The following is a 17639-nucleotide window of genomic DNA, read 5'->3' on the forward strand; positions in this document are numbered from 1 at the left end:
TCAGGACACCACGTGTGTTCTTAGAACAGTTTCAACTTGCTAGCGAACAGTACGAACAGGTGTGGTGTTCTTCAGGACACCTCCATTTTCGTTTATGTACGAACATTTCAGAACACTCGCACTGTCCGCTGACACTTTTATTGTTTTTATTAAAAAAAAAAACGGAAACTATTCACAATACAATATAAAAATTAAACTTTATTTAACATATATTAATAATTTATGACAGAGAAGGTGAGGCAGAAACAGAAACAAAAACAGGAGAATTTGGGGTTTCAACATGATTGGTATTAGGTGAAGAAGGGATGGAAATCTCATCAAAACGTTTTGGATTATGGAGAGGGTTTGGGGATAATTGACTGGGATATGGTGAGGAGGGACAAGTACATGTGGGGCAATGGTACGAGGTTTTTGGTTTGAAATGATTTTCTACAAAAGTTTTTAAATTATTAAAATTAGCCAACAATACATCCATTTTTTCTTCTATATTGTGAAGACTGTTATCCATAACAGGGTTTTCTGAAGTTTTTTCTATTTTGGTATGCTCTGTACAAAAAAATAATATATATGTTAAATGTATATAAAACAATAATAAATAAATGGTTTATATCATAAAGTTTTTACCATTAGTTTCACTATCTTGTGACATTTCTTCATGTGGGAAATTGCCTCTAGCCATTCCAGAGTACTAGACATTTCTGTGAGAAAAAAAAAATAATAATAATATGTTTTTTAATCTAATACAGAAGGTTTATAAATATATGAGTAAAATGAAGTACACTTACTATTTCTGGTAAGATAAGTCCTATGTATTCAGTGGGTCTGGTCTTGTTCTCAGTTCTGTTGTGTCTGTGAGGTAATTATGTTGGAAGCCAATTTATCTTCTTGTGGTATATTCCATTTCAGAACATATTGTATTTAAATGAATGGTTAGTGTGTTACATATATGGGTTACATTTCTTATGTATTACTATATATAATGTGTTTGTGTGCTGCTTTCTGAATTTGTTAAATGTTCCTATATTATGATATAACAATCAAACATACCCCACCACCCCCCCCCACAGTTTTGAGGTAGTGGTACTGTTCTCCGAACATGTCCGCGAACATTAAATAAGTTTGCGGACATCAAGTTCATAAGAAGAAGAGATCTAGTCAGTTCCATATGACATGTATATAAAGTCAAAGTCATTATTGTTAAGTTGTGCTACTAAAAAACTATGAAATTCAGTGAAAAAACTTTGTTAAAGGGATGTTATGGTTAAGTTGCGCTACTAAAAACCTATGAAATTCAGTGAAAAAAAACTTTGTTAAAGGGACGTTATGGTTAAGTTGCGCTACTAAAAACCTATGAAATTCAGTGAAAAAACTTTGTTAAAGGGACGTTATGGTTCCAAGTAAAACCGAAAACCCTTGAAATTCGCCAGTTATGGTAAGCTAAGCAACCATAACTCGCGCCACCACCGTGCACTGCTAAGACTAACACCCAGGACATCAAAGATGACATCACAAATGTCATTGATGACATCACTGATGACATCACATGTCTGGCTCACTATTTTTTCTTTTGCTGACATATCTAGGCCACATGGTTTTCTTCAGTAACAGTCAGAAACTAAGAATTTTATTTTATTTGTAGACATATCCTTCTAGTAGGTTCTTACAGTAATTCCCTTAAAGTACAGTCACATCATATGAAACATATACATATGGGAAAACACAAGATTGAAAGACAGCAATCCTTTTTGTGCATAAAGATAATCACTAGACTTATGAGCACTTTCTGATAGTTCTGTTGTTCTTTTTTATGGCTGTACTTTCCCTGTATATGGTCATATTTGTATACATTGTACTCACACTACTTTCCTTAGGGTCCAATCACATCAAGTGATACATATACATAGCGTAAATAGCAGCTTTGAAACAGAGCAATCATTTATTTGCATGAAACTAATCCGTTAAGTTATGAATTGTTTCTGCTACTACTTGTGCTTTTTTGCTAACTTCACTTTCCCTGTATATACCCATATTGGTATGTGTTCTTGTGTCTTTGTGTTTTGTCTATAGTAATGCAATTATGTAATACATGGGTTTTATTAGCTACTCATTACATATTTCACAGTACACAAAAATCTATTAAGAAAACAATTATCATTTCATTATTTAACATATTAACATTACGAATATCATACCTTCATCTTGTACGCTGCACACAATGTTATGTTTCTGTATGAGTAGCTTAGTATACTAAATAGAACCCCATAATAGGATGCTATTTATATCAATGCATCGTTCAATGCACTTATTAGGGTATATTTCTTGCAATGATTCTTGACACTTTTTTCGCAACACATTAAGAATCCCTTCTACACATATTTCATGAGAAGTACATACACATGTGATGTCATCAGTGATGTCATCAATGACATTTGTGTTGTCATCTTTGATGTCCTGGATGTTAGTCTTAGCAGTGCATGGTGGTGGCGCGAGTTATGGTTGCTTAGCTTACCATAACTGGCGAATTCCAAGAGTTTTTTCGGTTTTACTTGGAACCATAACGTCCCTTTAACAAAGTTTTTTCACTGAATATATATATACATATATATATATTCAGTGAAAAAAAACTTTGTTAAAGGGACATTATGGTTAAGTTGCGCTAACATCACATGTGTATGTACTTCTCATGAAATATGTGTAGAAGGGATTCTTATTATGTTGCGAAAAAAGTGTCAAGAATCATTGCAAGAAATATACCCTAATAAGTGCATTGAACGATGCATTGATATAAATAGCATCCTATTATGGGGTTCTATCTAGTATACTAAGCTACTCATACAGAAACATAACATTGTGTGCAGCGTACAAGATGAAGGTATGATATTTGTAATGTTAATATGTTGAATAATGAAATGATAATTGTTTTCTTAATTACACAAAAATCTATTAAGTAGCTAATAAAACCCATGTATTACATAATTGCATTACTATATACAAAACACAAAGACACAAGAACACATACCAATATGGGTATATACAGGGAAAGTGAAGTTAGCAAAAAAGCACAAGTAGTAGCAGAAACAATTCATAACTTAACTGATAAGTTTCATGCAAATACATGATTGCTCTGTTTCAAAGCTGCTATTTACCCTATGTATATGTATCACTTGATGTGATTGGACCCTAAGGAAAGTAGTGTGAGTACAATGTATACAAATATGACCATATACAGGGAAAGTACAGCCATAAAAAAACAGAACTATCAGAAAGTGCTCATAAGTCTAGTGATTATCTTTATGCACAAAAATGATTGCTGTCTTTCAAGCTTGTGTTTTCCCATATGTATATGTTTCATATGATGTGACTGTACTCTAAGGGAATTACTGTAAGAACCTACTAGAAGGATATGTCTACAAATAAAATAAAATTCTTAGTTTCTGACTGTTACTGAAGAAAACCATGTGGCCTAGATATGTCAGCAAAAGAAAAAATAGTGAGCCAGACATGTGATGTCATCAGTGATGTCATCAATGACATTTATGATATCATCTTTGATGTCCTGGGTGTTAGTCTTAGCAGTGCACGGTGGTGGCGCGAGTTATGGTTGCTTAGCTTACCATAACTGGCGAATTTCAAGGGTTTTTCGGTTTTACTTGGAACCATAACGTCCCTTTAACAAAGTTTTTTCACTGAATTTCATAGGTTTTTAGTAGCGCAACTTAACCATACCGTCCCTTTAACAAAGTTTTTTTCACTGAATTTCATAGGTTTTTAGTAGCGCAACTTAACCATAACGTCCCTTTAACAAAGTTTTTTCACTGAATTTCATAGTTTTTTAGTAGCAAAACTTAACAATAATGACTTTGACTTTATATACATGTCATATGGAACTGACTAGATCTCTTCTTATGAACGTGATGTCCGCGAACTTATTTAATGTTCGCGGACATGTTCGGAGAACAGTACCACTACCTAAAAACTGTGGGGGGGGGGTGGGGGGGTATGTTTGATTGTTATATCATAATATAGGAACATTTAACAAATTCAAAAAGCAGCACACAAACACATTATATATAGTAATACATAAGAAATGTAACCCATATATGTAACACACTAACCATTCATTTAAATACAATATTTTCTGAAATGGAATATACCACAAGAACATACATTGGCTTCCAACATAATTACCTCACAGACACAACAGAACTGAGAACAAGACCATACCCACTGAATACATAGGACTTATCTTACCAGAAATAGTAAGTGTACTTCATTTTACTCATATATTTATAAACTTTCTTTATTAGATTAAAAAATATATTATCTTTTTTTATTTTCTCACAGAAATGTCTAGTACTCTGGAATGGCTAGAGGACAATTTCCCACATGAAGAAATGTCACAAGATAGTGAAACTAATGGTAAACACTTTATAATATAAACCATTTAAATATTATTATTTTGTATACATTTAACATATATATATATATTTTGTACAGAGCATAACAAAATAGAAACTACCTCTGAAGAAGCTGTTATGGAAAACACGCTTGACAACATAAAAGAAAACATTGATTTATTGTTGACCAATTTTAATAATTTGAAAACTTTTGTTGAAGATCATTTTAAAACAAAACGTCATACCATTGCCCCACCTGTACTTGTCCCTCCTCACCATATCCCAGTCAATTATCCCCAAACCCTCTCCATAATCCAAAACATTTTGATGAGATTTCCATCCCTTCTTCACCTAATACCAATCATGTTGAAACCCCAAATTCTCCTGTTTTTGTTTCTGTTTCTGCCTCACCTTCTCTGTCATAAATTATTAATATATGTTAAATAAAGTTTAATTTTTATATTGTATTGTGAATAGTTTCCGTTTTTTTTTTAATAAAAACAATAAAAGTGTCAGCGGACAGTGCGAGTGTTCTGAAATGTTCGTACATAAACGAAAATGGAGGTGTCCTGAAGAACACCACACCTGTTCGTACTGTTCGCTAGCAAGTTGAAACTGTTCTAAGAACACACGTGGTGTGCTGAAATGTTCGTAAAGAAACAAAAATTAAAGTTTTCTAAAGAACATTATATCTGTCCGTAATGTTCGCTATGAACTTAAAACTGTCCTATGAACACACTTGCTGTCCTGAAATGTTCGTAAATAAACAAAAATGATGTGTCCTGAACAACAGTACAACTGTTCGTAGTGTTCGCTAGCAACATGAAACTGTACTAAGAACACACGCGGTGTCCTGAATTGTTCGTAAACAAACAAAAATTAAAGTGTCCTAAAGAACACTATACCTGTCCGGTACTGTTCGCTAGCAAGTTCAAACTGTTCTAAGAACGCTATTGGTGTCCTGAAATGTTCGTACGTAAACGAAAATGGAGGTGTCCTGAAGAACACTATACGTGTGCGTAGTATTCGCTACCCAATTGAAACTGTTCTAAGAACACAATTGGTGTCCTGAAATGTTCGTACATAAACTAAATTACACGTGTCCTGAAGAACACTATATCTGTCCTTACTGTTCGCTACCAAGTTTAAACTGTTCTAAGAACACACGCGGTGTCCTGAATTGTTCGTTTCACGTGTGACGCTCTTTTAATTACTTCAGAACCCGAACAGTGTCCGTAGGACATCAATGCGCATGCGCTAACCAATCTCCGTGCACTTGGTGTCCTGCGGACAGACGCTTCCTTCGCGGACTAGTTCGCAAACAGATCATATGACCGCGCCCACGCTCATTGTGTGTCCTGAAATGCTGACACTGTTCGTGTCCCCGAACAATTTAAAAGTACATTTTCAGTTCATCCATAATATTTTTCAATAAAATCTCACCATGGCACAAGTCCCGCATAGCAATCTTCAGTTTCTATATACCTTTCGAAACTTTCCGATCCTTTTTTTGTGTTTGTGTTCGATCTGTCCGCGGACAGTGCGCATGTCCGCGGACCGCGCACAAGCACCCCTATAAAAGACCACGCCCAAGAGCTTATTCCCATTGTGTTTCTGGCTATTCTTCACAACACAGTGATTTTTGCTGCCACCTGCAGACTACACCATCATCGAGATGGCATCCTTGGCTGCTGAACTGCCACTTGGTGCTGCACCTGTTTCAGCACCACCCCCGCCCCCTCCACCACCACCACCTCCTCAAGGGCCTGAAGAGGGGAACAGGAGTGAGGATGCGGAGGAGGAAGAAGAGGATGATGAGAATGAGGTAGAGGAAATCCCTACTACCCGCAGTAGGGGTGAGTCTTGGGTGTGGCGGTTATTTTCCATTCATGGGAATGGTCCTAAGGCTTGTGCGAACCATGTTACCTGCAATGAGTGGAAAATGATACTCAGTCACGGGAAGCACGTTAACTACAGCTTTGGGACCACTACTATGAAGCGACACGTGAGGTCATTTCACTCTGGGGCTATTCGCAGGGTTGTACCTTACGAAGAACGTAGCAGGTTGATTTCCTCTACTTCATCCTCTGTTTCTGATCCTGTCACCACAAGGACCACCTCTGTGGGACAGCGTCTTTCTCAAGCTGCCTCACAGGCCATACAGAATGCTGATGACCCTTACCTTTCGAGGGTCACAGTTGTATGTATGTACTGTGACACAGTACTCTGCAGGGGGGAGCGACTTCGGAGTGCTTTTGAGACTATCGTCTTAGAGCACGAGAAGACCTGCTCACTACCCAAATAAAACCCACTCTACATCTTCCTCTCTCAGCTCGCCCTTTCTTATCCCTGTGGTTGGTGTCCCCCCCTTTACCTTCCTTTACCCTCCTCTCCTAGTGTGTCGTGTCTGAAAAACCCCAAAAAATACAAAATTACAAAAATAAAAAAAAAATAAGGCTCTTTTCAGAGCCGCCTTTCCCAGTTAAAAAATAGAAGTGAAAATAAATGAAGCAGGGCTCTTTGTATTTTTTAGAAGTCCGCGGACAGTTCACGAACATTAAAAAAATTGGGTTGCTACTCCATCACAAACATTGTAATTTTCTCTGGAAAGAAGTGGTGGCTCTGAAAAAAAGTCAAAAATTGTAAATGCTTAACATCTACTTCAAAATCGTTGTTGTAATTCCAAAAAAGGTCGTAATGCATTTTGTACATTTCTCAGAAAAATCTGATTGCCAGCATAAGTAAGATGGACTCCATCTCTGCGAAAAATGTATGTACTACAAAACATTATGGGGGTAATTCATAGAATTCAGCGCACAAGTGGCGCACGCGGCTGACGCACAGTGTGCGCGTGCGAATCCCTGCGCCAGCCGCGTGCGCTAAAATCCATTTCCGCGCACAGCGTATTCATGGATTCCAGCCACCAAAACCAGCCGTGGCGCACAGTGGCGCAGCGACCCTGCAGCAGCGCCAGTTACGCCCACAAGAACGCCTCTCGCGCAGGGAAAAGCCATCAATATACCCAATCTAGCGCAAAGGGCTGCGCTAACCCTGTACCAACATGGCAAGCGGGCTACATGTATCACTGGGGTGCGTGGGAAGTACCTCACGCGATTGGCCCCGTGCGAGCAGGGTACGCGTATTCAGGGGTGCGCGGGAAGTTCCACACGCGATTTCAGCAGGGTACGTGTATTTTGGGGTGCGGTGCAAGTTTCACACGCGATTTCAGCAGGGTACGTGTATTTCAGGGGTGCGCGGGAATTTCCACACACTATTGGGCCCGTGCGAGCAGGGTACGCGTATCTCAGGGGTGCGCGAGAAGTGCCACATGCGATTTCAGCAGGGTACGTGTATTTCAGGGGTGCGCGGGAAATTCCACACGCGATTGGGCCCGTGCGAGCACAGTACGCATATCTCAGGGGTGCGCGGGAAGTGCCACACGCGATTGCAGCAGGGTACGTGTATTTCAGGGGTGCACGGGAATTTCCACACGCGATTTCATCACGGTACGTGTATTTTGGGGTGCGGGGGAAGTTTCACACGCGACATCAGCAGGGCACGTGTATTTCAGGGGTGCGCGGGAAGTTCCACATGCGATTTCATCAGGGTACGTGTATTTCGTGGTGCGGGGGAATTTTCACACGCGACATCAGCAGGGTACGTGTATTCCAGGGGTGCGCGGGAAGTTCCACACGCGATTCCATCAGGGTATGTGTATTTCAGGGGTGCGCGGGAAGTTCCACATGCGATTGGGCCCATGCGAGCAGGGTACGAGCATTTCAGGGGTACGCGGGAAGTTCCACACGCGATTCCATCAGGGTACGTTATTACAGGGGTGCGCGGGGAGCACCACACATGAATTGCACGTGTGGGTCCTCCCAGGTGTTCCCTCTACACCCTCCACAGCCCCTGCAGGTGGCTCACACCACAGGGGCCTACCCTGCTCATGCACACCATCCACCATGGCCATGACCCCCAGCCAACCCACATATCAACTTGCACTACTGCCCACCAACGCATGTCCCCCTGCACCCCCAGCCACCAGGGGCACCCTCCACCAGGACCCCACCCATGTCTCCCACCACCTCCACCCCCCAGCAGTGCAGGGGCACCCTCCACCAGGCCCCCACCCATGTCTCCCACCACCCCCACCCCCAGCACTGTGGGGCACCTGCCAGCAGGCCCCCACCCATGTCCAACTCATGTCTCCCACCACCCCCACCCCCCAGGACTGTGGGGCACCCTCCACCAGGCCCCCACCCATGTCTCCCACCACCCCCACCCCCCAGCACTGTGGGGCACCTGCCAGCAGGCCCCCACCCATGTCCAACTCATGTCTCCCACCACCCCCACCCCCCAGCACTGTGGGGCACCTGCCAGCAGGCCCCCACCCTTGACTCCCACCACCCCCACCCCCCAGCAGTGCAGGGGCACCCTCCACCAGGCCCCCACCCATGTCTCCCACCACCCCCACCCCCCAGCACTGTGGGGCACCTGCCAGCAGGCCCCCACCCATGTCTCCCACCACCCCCACCCCCCAGCAGTGCAGGGGCACCCTCCACCAGGCCCCCACCCATGTCTCCCACCACCCCCACCCCCCAGCACTGTGGGGCACCCTCCACCAGGCCCCCACCCATGTCTCCCACCACCACTACCCCCCAGCACTGTGGGGCACCCTCCACCAGGACCCCACCCATGTCTCCCACCACCCCCACCCCCCGGCCAACAGGGGCAGCCTCCACCAGGCCCCCACCCATGTCTCCCACCACCCCACCCCCCCAGCAGTGCAGGGGGAGCCTCCACCAGGCCCCCACCCATGTCTCCCACCACCCCCACCTCCCAGCACTGTGGGGCACCCTCCACCAGGCCCCCACCCATGTCTCCCACCACCCCCACCCCCCAGCACTGTGGGGCACACTCCACCAGGCCCCCACCCATGTCTCCCACCACCCCCACCCCCCAGCCACCAGGGGCAGCCTCCACCAGGCCCCCACCCATGTCTCCCACCACCCCCACTCCCCCAGCAGTGCAGGGGCAGCCTCCACCAGGCCCCCACCCATGTCCAAAAACCACCCCACGCCCCAGCCATCAGGGGCAGCCTCCACCAGGCCCCCACCCATGTCTCCCACCTCCCCCACCCCCCCAACAGTGCAGGGGCAGCCTCCACCAGGCCCCCATCCATGTCTCCCACCACCCCCACCCCCCAGCCACCAGGGGCAGACTCCACCAGGCCCCCACCCATGTCTCCCACCACCCCCACCCCCCAGCAGTGCAGGGGCACCCACCACCAGGCCCCCACCCATGTCTCCCACCACCCCCACCCCCCAGCAGTGCAGGGGCACCCTCCACCAGGCCCCCACCCATGTCTCCCACCACCCCCACCCCCCAGCAGTGCTTGGGCACCCACCACCAGGCCCCCACCCATGTCTCCCACCACCCCCACCCCCCAGCACTGTGGGGCACCTGCCAGCAGGCCCCCACCCATGTCCAACTCATGTACCCCACCACTCCCACCCCCAGCACTGTGGGGCACCTGCCAGCAGGCCCCCACCCATGTCCAACTCATGTTCCCCACCACCCCCACCCCCCAGCACTGTGGGGCACCTGCCAGCAGGCCCCCACCCATGTGCAACTCATGTCTCCCACCACCCCACCCCCCAGCAGTGCAGGGGCAGCCTCCACCAGGCCCCCACCCATGTCTCCCACCACCCCCACCCCCCAGCAGTGCAGGGGCACCCACAACCAGGCCCCCACCCATGTCTCCCACCACCCCCACCCCCAGCACTGTGGGGCACCTGCCAGCAGGCCCCCACCCATGTCCAACTCATGTCTCCCACCACCCCCACCCCCCAACACTGTGGGGCACCCTCCAGCAGGCCCCCACCCATGTCTCCCACCACCCCCACCCCCCAGCACTGTGGGGCACCTGCCAGCAGGCCCCCACCCATGTCCAACTCATGTCTCCCACCACCCCCACCCCCCAGCACTGTGGGGAACCTGCCAGCAGGCCCCAACCCATGACTCCCACCACCCCCACCCCCCAGCAGTGCAGGGGCACCCTCCACCAGGCCCCCACCCATGTCTCCCACCACCCCCACCCCCCAGCACTGTGGGGCACCTGCCAGCAGTCCCCCACCCATGTCTCCCACCACCCCCCAGCAGTGCAGGGGCACCCTCCACCAGGCCCCCACCCATGTCTCCCACCACCCCCACCCCCCAGCACTGTGGGGCACCCTCCACCAGGCCCCCACCCATGTCCCCCACCCCCCAGCACTGTGGGGCACCCTCCACCAGGCCCCCACCCATGTCTCCCACCACCCCCACCCCCCGGCCAACAGGGGCAGCCTCCACCAGGCCCCCACCCATGTCTCCCACCACCCCCACCCCCCTAGCAGTGCAGGGGCAGCCTCCACCAGGCCCCCACCCATGTCTCCCACCACCCCCACCTCCCAGCACTGTGGGGCACCCTCCACCAGGCCCCCACCCATGTCTCCCACCACCCCACCCCCCAGCACTGTGGGGCACCCTCCACCAGGCCCCCACCCATGTCTCCCACCACCCCCACCCCCCAGCCACCAGGGGCAGCCTCCACCAGGCCCCCACCCATGTCTCCCACCACCCCCACCCTCCCAGCAGTGGAGGGGCAGCCTCCACCAGGCCCCCACCCATGTCTCCCACCACCAATGGGAAATAAAAAAGAAACCCATTGCTCCATGGTTAAAATGTGAAAAAAAAATACAAGCCAACAGTGAACTATGTACATGGCAACAAGCCAGGGTCCATTATCCCAACAATAGAAAGGAAACCTATCTAACTACACTAACTAATAAAATAAACTATATACAAAAATGTGGCCAATGTCCGAAAGGTCCAAATAAAATCAAAACAAAAATTAAACCTAACACTACCTACATAACTATGTACAAGGGCAGCGGGCTAGTTTCACGGCTCACTTGTGGATGTCCCGGGCCAGGGCATCATCGAACTCCTGCTCAATGTCCCAGAGGCGGTCCTCCTCCATGGCCCCAACGGTCCGCAGGGCCGTCGCCGTGTCCACCTCCAAACCCCTGCAGATTGCCTCGAGGCACTCGGCCCGCCTCCGCATGGAGTTCTCCGCCCTGCCGCTCCGCATCTATGGCGTGGCCCAACCGCTGCCACACGGAAGACACTCTCTGTCCTGGGTCCTCCTGCCCTCCGGCCGATGCCTGCCCCTCCGATGTTGAAGGCCCTGAGCCTTCATGGCTCCCACCACATTGCTGCTGCTGCTGCTGTGCCTCTGCCCGTGCACTGCCTCCTGCTGCCTGCACATCCTCCGCCGGCTGGGGTGCAGTCGTAGATGTGGCCACCCCTGCTGGACATCCGACTCCCGACTGTGGCAGGGATGCCTCCTCCACCAGCCTGGCCGCACTGTCAGAGGCAGCTCCACAGGGCACCCAGGTGACTGATGGGTGGGAAGATGGCACGGAGGACGACTGGCGCGTAGGGGGTCCAGTTGAGGAGGGGGTCGTAGCAAGCCCCATCATACGGAGGAATCCGGCCTGGGTGACCTGTCCCAGCAGGCTGATGTGGTCAACGAGCCATTCGAGATGACGTGCAGTCTCCTCATGAAAAGACGGCAGGTCACCTCGCATGGCCCGTTGACGCAACGCCACACCAGTCAGGACAGGCTCAACCCGGACCCGGATATCCACGTCCGCAGGCAGAGGAAGGCCAGTTGACGTGAGCTCATCCCCTGCCTGAAAACGGGTCTGGACGTAGGCATCCCTGCTGGTGCAAGATGATGCAGGGACAGGATCAGGGACAGGATTGCACACAGGCACCTCCGCGGCGGCCTGTGCTGCCTCCTGTCCCTGGTCCTGCACTGCACCACTAGCACCAGTGGGATCCCCACCTCCAGACCCCGCCTCTGGTGCTTGCACGGCCTCCTCCTCCACCAAACCCCCCACCAACCTGGATGACTCAGAGGCATCTTCCCCTGTTGGGCCCTGTGGGGTCCCAGCTGCCCCTTCTGCTGCCGAGGAGTCCAACTCCAACCTCCGCCTCTTGGACCTCCCCCCGGCAGCTGCGGCCTGGGACGCGGCACCGGACTCCTCACTCCCCGACGAGATGACAACATGGGAGGGGAGCCGGGCCTTGCGTCTCCGGCTGGCGGTGGGATCCCCGCCGCTGTGCTCCACAGCACCTTCTCCGCCCTCTTCATCAGTTGACGCTGCAGACAGGGAGAAACAAAACACAGGCATCAGGGCACTGTACAATGGACACATACACACATGACAGTTGTACATGAGTGGCATTGGCAAACCTCAGACATGTCATCAGAATCCCCAACACACATGTCATTTCAACTCGCACACATGAGCCATACCACAGCCATATCGCAACTGCCAGCACCATCCATACAAATACAACAGCATGAGCAGGCAAAGGTGAGCCAGACATCACATGCAACACAGGAAGTGCACCACACATGTACACACACCACCACACTTGCATGCATGTGTACACCCCTGCCAAGTGTCGCAGTGTTCAGACGGGCATCCATGTCACATCTGCCAATCAGGCTTCCACATACCGCTGTCACATGCATCCATGTTGCATCACTGTTGCACCCTTGTCAAATACACACACATGCACATGTACACAGTGCTGATACATGCAGCCGAAAACAACATACATGTGTGACATCACGGACATGTCTACTTACATACACATTCATCCAAACATGTGTGCCCACACAACTGCATTTGGCATGCAAGCCTACACACACAAGCACCATCCATGTCTCACACATTCCAGCCCTCGCATGTGTTAGCCCCACGGCCCTGTACACCCCCACCCATACTCGACCCCATACAAACAGATGTGCAACCTGCACACTACTGAAAAATCACCACACGCACTGTTCACAATCAGGATGCATGTACACTTACCGCTCGACTCCAGATGGGTCTGCCTCTCAAGGACCTGGATGTGGAGCGCTGGGGATATGCGTTCCAGGACCCTCATCTGTTCTTCCGACAAGTGGCCCCGGTGCCCCTTGGCATCCGCTGCCTTCAAGAGGTGCCGGGCCTTGTTCAGGGTCCTGGACCTGAAGTCCTCCCAGCACTTCTTGACATGTTGTAAGTCGCGGACTGCCACCCCCTCCGCATCGATGGCAGTCACAATGTCAGTCCAGATCCGAGTCTGTTCTTCCTTGTCGGCGCGGGTACTTCCGAAGAGGGCATCATACTGCCCCAGGACTTGCTCCATCAGGACACCAACTTCGGTGGCACTGAAGCTGATGCCCCTCTGCCTCTCTGGCCGGGGGTTGTCAGTGGTCTCAGATGGTGTTTGCCCCGACATGACAACCCCAGAGGCAGGAGTGGGTGGGCAACTGGGTCCTGGGGCTGGGCTGTGGAGCGATGGAATCCCAGTCGGGAGTCTTCGGTTCCAGCAGGGCTGGTCACAGCAACAGCACCCCTGGCTGATGTGCAGGCAGCAAATGGCAGGGCACGTGGGCAGCAGGCAGTCAGGCAGCAGCAGATGGCAGGTGGGAGCGTGCTCGGGGCTCTGGGGGGCAGTAGTTCGGCCTTCTGGGCCGGAGCGTGGTCTTCCGTGTGCTTATGCGTGGCCAGCTTGATACGCAGTGATTTGGCACGTGAAAATTCAGCACGTCAGCGTATGATTCGAGGAAAGGCCCTTAGCGCGTAAGCGCGTCTGCACACATACGCAATTTCATTGGACAGAAGGCCCCTGAAGCGCAAGCGCCCCTGTGACGTGACGCGCACAGGCGTGCATGGGCATTTCAGCGCGCGTGAAAAACTGCACCTCCGCGTGTAATACGAGGAAAGGGCCTATGCGCGTAAGTGACGTGACGCGCGCGTGCGTTTCCCTCAGCACGGGTTAAAGGTGAGCGGGCCCAGCAGTTCGCTGTACGTGCCTTTCGTGGAGACCGACGTGTGTTGCTGCTTCCTGTTGTTTCGCGCGCCATCACAACTTCACAGCGATCAAGGACGTATCTCTTCTTTTGGCGGGGGTATTGGCTACGTCTGTTTTTCTGCATCGCGCTAGTCAGACGGTGAGTCGCACACGCTCTTTTTCCCACTGCGGGTGCCCCTGTGTATCGCACCCATTTTCGATGTCATAGTAGCCTGCGTGTCCCACGCGTACGCGTTATTCGTGTTACTGGGTGCCACCGCGTACTGCGGGGGGTTGAATCCACGCACGTAGGCTGCAGGGTTGCGTGCACGGTTTTACTGCAGTTTTGGGGTGCCTGAGCGTTGCGTGACCCGTCACCACATCACTGTGGTCACATACAGCCTTGCAGGTGCAGGGGGGCTGTTAACATCTTGCTTCCCACCCCTTTCACCCCAATTGCCCAGGTCAATTGTGGTGTACACCTCCCATTGGCACCACTCCATCTGTGCCAGCACTACTACATCAGTGCCATGGTTGGGAGGCCACCAAAGGTGAGGGGCGCCTCAACTGGGCGTTCTCCTCATGGCGGGCGTGGTCGGGGACATGGCCGTGGTGACCAGGGAGTAGGGGGACTCCAGGGTGTCCAGGGCGGCCACAGAGGGGGAAGAGGCAGGGGTGCACCACTTGAGCACAATGTTGTGCCATGTGTCGGTGCAGTCATGCCACCACCCCCTGTGGTTCTGGGGGATGCAGCTCCTGCATCTGGCACTGGTACCCATTTGACCCGGCAGTCCGTTCCATCGACTGCCACGGGCCCAAGGGTAGTGGTAGCTGCAGGTGCAGCTGTGGACACCGCCACCCAGGCGCAGGCTGCGTTGGCACTTGAAGAGCCCTTGGTAGATCTCCAACAGGCCAGGGGGGAAACCATAGGGGCAGGCCGGGCTGCTCAGACCAAGACACGTGTCCCTGGGGCAGTCATGTCATCTGCTGACCCAAACAGCCGGGTGTTGGCAAGTGCAGGGGCAGATGCACCCAACAGCACCCCGGTTGTGAGTCTGCCAACCAGGACCGTTGCGGTCAATGACCCTGCCACAGCTGATGTTGCTGCGCAGGGTCCATTAGTGGGCACCCAGCTGCCACTGACACAAGTCAGGCCTTTGGTCATCCCTCCACCTGCCACTCCCTTGGCTCAATCCACCGAACCCACTGGCCATACTGGTCAGGGCGGCATTAGCCAGCCAGGGTCTGCGCCACAGTCCAAGAGGAGGAAGGTTGCACCTGCAGCACAGACTGGGACCCCACACACAGCCACGACCTCCTGCACGTCGAGGAAGAAGCCTTTCTGTAAGCAGGAACTGGACTTCCTCGTGGACTACGTGCGGGGCCACAGCCGTGACATGCTAGTGGGTGCCAATAGTCAGACTACGGCTGCCCAACGTGACACCCACTGGAAGCATGTTGCGGAACATGTCAGTTCATTCGGCCATGAGGTGCACACGGCGCAGGAGTGCAAAAAGCGTTGGAATTACATCAAGCGCAGCACTAAGGCTAAGCGTGCCTCAAATTACAACTTGACTCTGGTGACTGGCGGTGGGCCTGCACCAGAGGAGGAAGAGCTCACTGCGCATGAGGCTCTCGTTGCGGAGTTCATATCACCTGAATTGGTCGAAGGAGTGGGAGAGATGCTGGACTTTGATGCCCAGTCCAGTGAGTGTTGATGCGTGTTTGTTGAGGACGTGTGTGTTTCACTTGTGGGATGTGTTGTGCATGATTGCTGCTACATGTGACGTGTACATGGTTCTGATGTGTAAGTAATGCAATGCTTCCGTCATGCATGTCTCCTCTGCCTGCATGCGGGACTCCATGTGGGCATGTTCCCTTGCCCCTCCTCCGCCACTCTGCACCCCAGTTCCACCTTTGCACTGGTCTGCTTAAATCTTGCCAATGTGTAGTTTCTTGTTCATGTGTCCTGTGTAGATGCTAACTTCCAGCGTAGAAACTGCCAGACATATGCCGTGTGGTACAGCCTTAGCACTCGATGCAGGGTATCTCACTTGTACTGTGCATGGGTCAGATGTCCCGCAGGGACATGAGTGCCCATTCATGCTCCATGTGCATTGCACGCATGCCCCTATGTGTCCTTGACTGGATGATCACTGTAATATGAGTCCTTGGTTACATACATTGCCTGCCGTTTCATCGGCCTCCCCATGTCAACTGTGGCTCAGTCCTGCCTTGCACACATGTTTAGGCTCTGACATTCTGTGTGTCTCACAGGCCTCAGCCTGTTCAATGGCCAATGACTCTGTCCAACTCTTGTTGTGGCTTCTTCACACGTGGGCGGCCTCCGGAGTTTTCATCATGTGTCCTGCTTACTGTCCCAGCATCATTTGCAGTGTTGTCACTTGAATCACATTAAGCTGTTGATGCCAGTCAACACTTCCTGTCAATACACAGGTGTATGGTCAGCCTTTTGATACCATGCTAGGCATCCCTGCTTTGGTACTGGGGTGGAGGGGTGCTTGGCTTCTAGACATGGTACACATTGAATGCACAATGCACGTGATGTGTGAATTTGACATTGCACTGCCTTCACAATTCCTGGCACACACCATGGAGTGCTTGTACATGTAGGTAGTGAGTGGCGTACACATTTTCTGCACTGCATAGACCCACTTCCATGGAAACTGCCACCTTTCAACAGGTCTGATCACAGAAGCTATTCAAAGTAGACCCAGCATGCATGCCAGGTCATATGTTGTGTGTCACATGACTGCCGGATGCCTTTGCTGTCGGTGTGTGTGTGTGTGTGTGTGTCGTGTGCTTCTGACATGTGTAGTGACCTTTTTTCTCTCTATTTTTCAGGTGATGACGCAATGGAGGCGGAGGATGGTGTTGTCATGCCAGACACAGGGTTGGTAACACCACATCAACCCGGCACTAGTGGGGGTCGTGGGGTGGTAGGCCACGAAAAACCCCAAGTGCTGCAGTCCATCTTGTCTCTGGCTGCCTATGAGTCCAGCCTTGATGACGACTCTGACGTCCATGTTGAGTTGGATGAGCATCAAGTCCATGTGTCAGGGGTGAGTGATTCTGATGTGGACACTCCTCTGTCTGCGACACCTGCACTGAGGGATCAGACAGTCTTGGTTCCTCCGCCCGTCGTGGATCGGGACGCAGGGTCACCCTCCACACCAGTCACTGATGTGCCTGGGACATCACGTCGATGGGGGCATGTAGTCGTGCAGCCGCAGGCGGTGCCAACACAGCGAGGACCCCCGGTCCTTGGGTCCCGTAGGGGTCAAGCCCGGCAACGCGGTCGCCACGCGCAACCGCTGTATACTG

This window comes from Ambystoma mexicanum, chromosome 13, assembly GCF_040938575.1.
Source record: "Ambystoma mexicanum isolate Mex_15411 chromosome 13, UKY_AmexF1_1, whole genome shotgun sequence".
Taxonomy (NCBI): Eukaryota; Metazoa; Chordata; class Amphibia; order Caudata; family Ambystomatidae; genus Ambystoma; species Ambystoma mexicanum.